The sequence below is a fragment of the Empidonax traillii genome, unplaced genomic scaffold, assembly GCF_003031625.1.
Source record: "Empidonax traillii isolate 1590-97213 ecotype Southwest subspecies unplaced genomic scaffold, ASM303162v1 scaffold1230:size172535, whole genome shotgun sequence".
Lineage (NCBI taxonomy): Eukaryota > Metazoa > Chordata > Aves > Passeriformes > Tyrannidae > Empidonax > Empidonax traillii.
This window is the reverse complement of record NW_020956423.1, coordinates 78,885-85,806: the sequence shown is the minus strand read 5'-3', so window position 1 is coordinate 85,806 and position 6,922 is coordinate 78,885.

Here is a 6,922-nt window from a genome sequence, read left to right as displayed (position 1 = left end):
TGCTTTTATGCCCGAGCTCCTTGCCCAAGACAACAGGGCTGTCGCAGTGACAATGCCGATAGCGTGACTTCCGTGGCCAGGGCCATCCATCCATCCATCCATCCCCCGCAGGAAAAGAGCTCTGAAAGAGCTTTGGAAAAAACTCGGTGTCAGGAGTTGGCATGAAACAAACCCAGCTGTATCACACTGCATTCAAAGCCACATCTTGTTAAATCATTCAGGGTGAAGAACTGGAAACGGGGGCAGTTTGCCAAGTTATTCAGCAGATGTACAGTCACGGCTGGTCAGCAGCTTTCTAAAATTACAGCAGTCATCTAAGACAGATTTTCTTCATGACCAAGGCACCTTTTTAATAGATTCAGTAAATAAAATGTTGTCTGGTAACATTTGTCCTAATCCTAAGGCAGAAAATTATCCTTGTGATGCTGCTTTTCAATTCCTTCTGCATTTTTTATTGCTGCTCAGAGTTTTTATTTTCTTTTTAAAAAAAGCGTTGATCACCCACATTACCCTTAGGAAAACCAAGGTCACTTTAACTTTTATCTGCCAATATGGGATGGTTCGGACACCACCACACAATGGATGTAAGAGCCTGTTTTATAGGTATTTGTTTCAAGAAGTCTAGAGGCAATTTAAATGCCATTCAAAATTTCCTTCTTATCTGGACTAGTTAACTTTGCCACTTTATTTTTTCCATGGGAGGTAACAACTCACTGCTGGCTCACTTCTCTTTTCTGTGTGCTCTTCACTACCTTGTTTTGTGAAGCTTACCTTTCATCTCCTCTAGATTTGAGAGATGGTGAGGCATTAGGAAGCCAAAGAAATTACTGTGCTTGCTAATACCCTCACACAAGAGGAGAAGCAAATATCAGCAATGAACTCCTGGTCCCTTTGGTGCTAAATTGAAGACAGGGGCTTGTTCTGTCCTCCCCAAAGTCTGCAGCCATGCCAAAAGTACATCATGGCTATGATGTACATCAAGGGCAGTCCATACCAGTTGTCACAAAATCCCAGAATCATTTAGGCTGGAAAAGCCCTCCCAGCCCATGGAATCCTCCCTGTGCCCGATGCCCACCTTGTCCCCCAGCCCGGAGCACCGAGTGGCAGGGCCAGTCCTTCCTGGGGCACCTCCAGGGCTGGGCACTCCAAACCTCCCTGGGCAGCCCCTGCCAAGGCCTGACCACCCTTTCCCCCAAAAAATTCCTCCTGATGTCCAACCTGCCCCTCCCCTGGCACAGCTGGAGGCCATTCCCTCACCTCCTGTCCCTGTTCCCTGGGAGCAGAGCCCGACCCCCCCCGGCTCCCCCCTCCTGTCAGGGAGTTGCAGAGCCAGAAGGTCCCCCCTGAGCCTCCTTTTCTCCAGGCTGAGCCCCCCCAGCTCCTTCAGCCCCTCCTGCTGCTCCAGCCCCTTCCCCAGCTCCGTTCCCTTCCCTGCACACGCTCTAGCCCCTCCGGGTCCCTCCTGTTGAGGGCCCAGAACTGGGCACAGCCCTGGGGGTCCCTCAGCGGTGCCAGCACAGGGACAATCCCTGCCCTGGGCCTGTGCCCACCCTGTGTCTGGCACAGCCCAGGGGCCCTTGGCCTTCTTGCCCCGCTGGGCACACCGAGGCTCATGTCCAGCCGCTGTCCCCAGCACCCCCAGGGCCTTTCCCAGCTTTCCAGCCCCTCTGGCCCAGCCTGGAGCTGCAGGGGTTGGTGTGACCCAAGGGCAGTACCCTGCACTGGGCCTTGTTGGAGCTCAGCCCTCAGACCCAGCCTGTGCAGATCCCTGTGCAGACCCTTCCTGCCCCCCAGCACAGCAACACTCCCACCCAACTCGATTGTTTCCTGCAAACTTGCTGAGGGTGCAGCCCCAAATCTCACACTCAAACTGACTGAGATCTGTTCTCTGTGCTCACAGTCTGGTTAGTTCTGGCTCTTATGTATCAAGCTGGTTTTATGTTTTCCAGGCAGTGTGGGTTGCAAACAAAGCATATAATCCACGAATGCTTTTGGAAAGGTTTTTCACCTCCCAAAGCCGGGCTGGGAGTGGTGGCAAACAGAGCTCTGCAGAGGAAAGATGTTGTTTTGCTCTGCAGCTTTGCCCGGAGCTCAGCTGATCCTGCCTGCCTTTCCCAGCACAGATTTGTGTAACAGGAGTGAAGGGGCAGTCATCGGGCTCTTTCTTTTAGCACTGTTAGCAGTTCCAGCACAAAAGGCAAACGAACAGAAAGAGGGCATTCAGCGGGGGTTAGCTGAGCCTTAAGTCTTTTGTCTGGAAAATCCTTAACTTCCCCATTGAAGCCCGGAGTAACAAATTAAAAACTTTTGTCCCCTTGCCCCTTCCAAATCGGCGCGTGTCAGCAACACTTGGAGCTCAGATAAAGGAAGAGGGAGTTGTAGGCTGGGTTTACCATTCATGAAGGTAAATTCATTTACTCTTCTTTAGGCAGGGTTGAAAAGTGCCGCCCACTATGCCAGCCTAGAGAGAGGGAGGCTGGAGAAACAGTGCTGCCATGTCCTGCTCTGGGAATGCCTTTGAGTCTCCTGTGGAAAGCAGGCAGTTTTTCCTGCTGCTGTTTTGGCCATCTGTGGGAGACTGCTTTCAGGGAATTTGTAGACCGTAGGTCTGAACCATTACCTTCTTGTGAAACTCACATGCAAGTTAACAATGTTGTTACAAAATATAGCGGGGAAATAGCTTTTTCACGACAACTTTTACACCAATCTCTGTATTTAGATAAGACATCTCTAGACATAATTTGCTCGAGACCTTTCATAATTAATGCCATAAATGCAATGCAATCCATCATATACCGTAGTTTCAACTTTCAGATTGCTCACTCACATTCTAGATTCTAGGAAAAAAACTTCTGTTTCCTCCTCTGCCTCCTTTAGTGGCTTCTTATTGCACGGAAGCTGCTTTTCATCTGAGGCTGATCAGGTGATTCATTTTTGGATATTGCAGTTTTAACGAGGTTTAATGTATTATAATGTATTAATTAATATAATGTATTATATTATATATTATATTTAATTCTGACCTGCCCATCCATCTCCACGTCTTCCATGGTTCGTCTTTGTGGCAAGATTTGCCACAATATCTAGACCAACCTTATTTTTTTTTTAATTAAAACAGGTATATTGTAACATCAAAAGCTTTAAATTGTTTGATTTCTCAGTGTTATTTGATCAAGTCCCTTTTTTTTTTTTTTTTGTAAAATGTTACTGTGCCCTCTCTTTCCTTCTTGGCAACAATTTTCCTTTCTTCTGCAAGAATTTATTCATGTAAATAAATCCTGGAGCCTCACGGAATTGTGCTTATCAGCTCAGTTCTTAAGTGCTTATTCCTTAAGGTGTAAGAGTTCGTCTTGCCTGGCAGTGAACTGTTTTTTTTGACAAGGTGTTTTGGCAAATCCTCTCCTTTAGCTTTCCATCATTCTCCTGAAACCACACAAATCCTTGTCCAGAAGTTTTGGGTACCTCTTATGTGGTGTTGCTCCTGTTATATTCTTATTTTCTCTCTGTATTGCTTAAGTCATGTTATACTACCATTAACTACCGAAATCCCTGTATCCCATCTTTGGTTTATGAGTAGAAAAGTCTGGAAACAAGATTTCTTCCTCCTGTCCCATTGTGTCCCCCCCCCCTTAAAACAGCATTTCGCATTTAGACAACACATAAATATTGCTGTACTAGTTGTTTTTTTTTTCCTAAACTTGCATAGCTATACCTTGTATAATTTAGATTTCTTGTTTAAAGTAGAGAAAACAAATTGGTGGATTAATTTAGCGTTTCAGATGACCTCTATATTTTCAGATTACTCTATAGTGGGAACTTAATTTTATCCAATCTTTCTTCTCCCCTCGCTTTGCTTTTGTTGTGCCTGACTTGTGTTTGTAACACCATCTAAAACTTTGATATTTACATTTAATTTTCAAATGTGTCTATAACACTTCACTTACATTATGTGGGCAGAGCTTGCAGGATAAAACCGTAACGCACTGCATTTAAGTGGTCAGTCTGTGAAGTTCCTGTTTCCACTTTTTTATCCTTATTAATACCTTTGTTTGTTTTATCTTGTATTACTTATTCTGCTTACATACACTGTCTAATATCACTGTGTTCTGGTAATTTTCTTTCCTGCTGAGCCCGTAGTTTGTCTTCAAAACAAATGTTTAATGCAACTGCTTGTTCAGGGGCCTCAGTATTTGGGTGCTCAGGTTCTGAAATGCATCTGGACTCTGTTCTGTTGAAGGGTGAGGTGCCTTCAAAGTACAGCCCTTTGAAAGCATTCCAGGAAAAGTGCAGAGAGCTATTGTCCAGTTTTGAAAACCTATTTCAAAAGTTGTCTTGAATGTTTTTGAGGGCTTGAATTGTCTTGCAGGGCTTTACAGATTTGACTGACTTTGGTTTTATCTTTGCTTTCCCCCCCACCCCGTTCTCTCAGCTTTTTGTTTTAATTGTTTGAACTCTGACTTTATGAGATGCCCTTGCTTCTCATTCTGCAAAGGTACCGGCGTCCTTTTGGCGATTGACAGGCTTTATTATCAGCAAAATTGATGTCTAGCTCGTTAACTATTGAAACTGTAAAAGTTGCCTACACTGTAGTGCCGGAAGGTGAACAGGATCATTTTCCTCTAATAGAATTACGTGTAATAAACTACGTGGAGTAGTCTAGAAGTATACTGAGGCTTTTACTGTTTTGTTTTCTCAATGGACAATAAAGGAAGAAGAGAGTTTAACCCATTCTGCAGCAGTTGGTGATGCCTCTAATTGTGATATAAGATGCATTTGTATCAGAAAACTGGTTTCAGTTTTCCTCAGTTCTGTAGTTGTCAGAATTTTTAAGGAGGCCTCTTATGGCCAGTTATGACAATTCTTAATTTTTAGTTCTAGGGCACAAATTAAGTAGGGCAAAGTATGTAATTTCAGAAGATGTAATCAGTGGATGTCTTATGACACAATACCCTTGTTGTGTCCAGAAGGCCCACTACATTTCTTCTCAGTAGCCATGCTCATTAAATAGCAGAGAAGAAATCCCTTTTTAAAACATTATTATCCAAAAGAATATCTTAGCTGAGTGTTTCCAGTGGCTCCTTGCAGTCTGAACTCCCAGGCTGTGTGCTATGAGGTCTACGTAAGACTCTCTGCTTAGCCTTGAAAATAATTCTGGTTGTCCATCAATAGGTAGATGAACAGATCTTTTTTTTTTTTTTTTTGTGAACTTATTTGTGCTGTATTCATGATAAATGATGCCATTACCCTTTTTTACTTACTTTTCCTTACTTTTCCTTACTTACATTTCTGCCGTTTCTTTTAATTGCTGATTTTTATCAGTAGCAAATGCTGTAGAGAAAGCAAACTGGGATGTTTATAGGTACTGGTTTTCTTATCCCTCTCCTGAGACGATTTGTTTAATTGAATCAATGCAACAGCCACGCAAAGGAAACTGGACAAATAAAGATTGTGGGTTTTTTCCATTAAGTTGTCCAAGGCTTTGTTTTGATAAGTAGTGGAAGAATTAACCTGGGAGGAGCAGAAAAACGAGGAATAACTTTTTTTTTTTCTGAAGGAGTCAGGAATCCTGCACTGAGATTATTGCTAAGCCTTGAGGAAGGCAGGGGAGTCCTTTCCATCTGTACAGTTTCACTGTAATGGAAAAGCTCATGAAGTTTTTAGGTTGGGAATGATCCGTGTCCAACAGCTGCCAGAAAACCTGTCATTAGGCATTTTCGTGATTGTTGCAGTGCTGTTAGTCTAAATTAGTAGTAAAAGGTTCTGTTTCTGTATCAATGAATAATTGATTGCAAAGTACTTATATTTGGGGAACGTGCCTTGAATTTGTCGTTTTGTTCATTAGCCACTTGGTTAGTAAAATTTTAATTTCTGTTTTTAGCTTCGCTGTTAACTCTGGAAGGAACTCCTCGTGGATTTTCTTCTGTGAAGAAGGTGCAAGAATACAAGTTGTAGAACTGCTAGAAGTACTTGGAAGATTCGACAGGTCTAAGGTGAAATAAAAATTCACGTATTTAACTTCCTTTAGAATGTGGCTGGGTGGGTTTTTCCAAATGGAAAAGATATATCTAAACAGCTTAAAATAGGGGGATAGATTTCTGTCGCTGAGGCTGAGAGTAAGGTATTTAACATGAAGAACTATAAATGCTCGTCTAGCTGTTGCAGAACCATTAAAATCAAGCAGAGAAACAATTTTTTCCTGTGGATAGCCTGAAAATGATGTGCCATCAATAAAAAGATGAATATAGTCTTCTGTGTGGTTCCCTCTCCCCATTTTCCTGTCTGTCATCGACTCTGATTATTATTATTATCACACAGAATGACTGATGTTAGTCTGTCCCTCATCTAATGTAGTAAGGTATTTTATATGCATTTCTGTTTCTGAACTGTCTTGGTGATGATAAGTTTTCTGTACCTGCTGGAAAACGAAACAACACCAAAAGATTTGAAGAACAAAGAGGAAAATGTGCCCTGAAAAATTTCATCGGGTGTCATGACTGATATAAACGTTTCCTGCTTTGATAGATTGCCCTGTGCATTTGGCAGAAAGGGGAAGGACCACATCTTACTCCAGGGCCTGAGTTCTGCACAGATGATGTGAACTTGTGTAAGGTTGATTATCGTGCAACAACACTCAGTAATTTTCTGCCACTTTGCGTTAAGTACCATATTTTAAACATCATTCACTTAATAAATGTAAAACTCTTACTAAAATGCATAATACTTGACTTCAAAAATCTCAACATTTAAGAAAATATTTTCCAGTGAGCTAAGACAACCTGAACAAAGTTAAGTTTGTTCTGGATATTTCCTAGCAATTAATATTGCATATGCTTTAATGGATCTTTCTATCACAATGTTTGATCAGCACATGATCTATAAATTATTTACCCTTGCACTTCTGTGAGATACTGAAGTATAGATT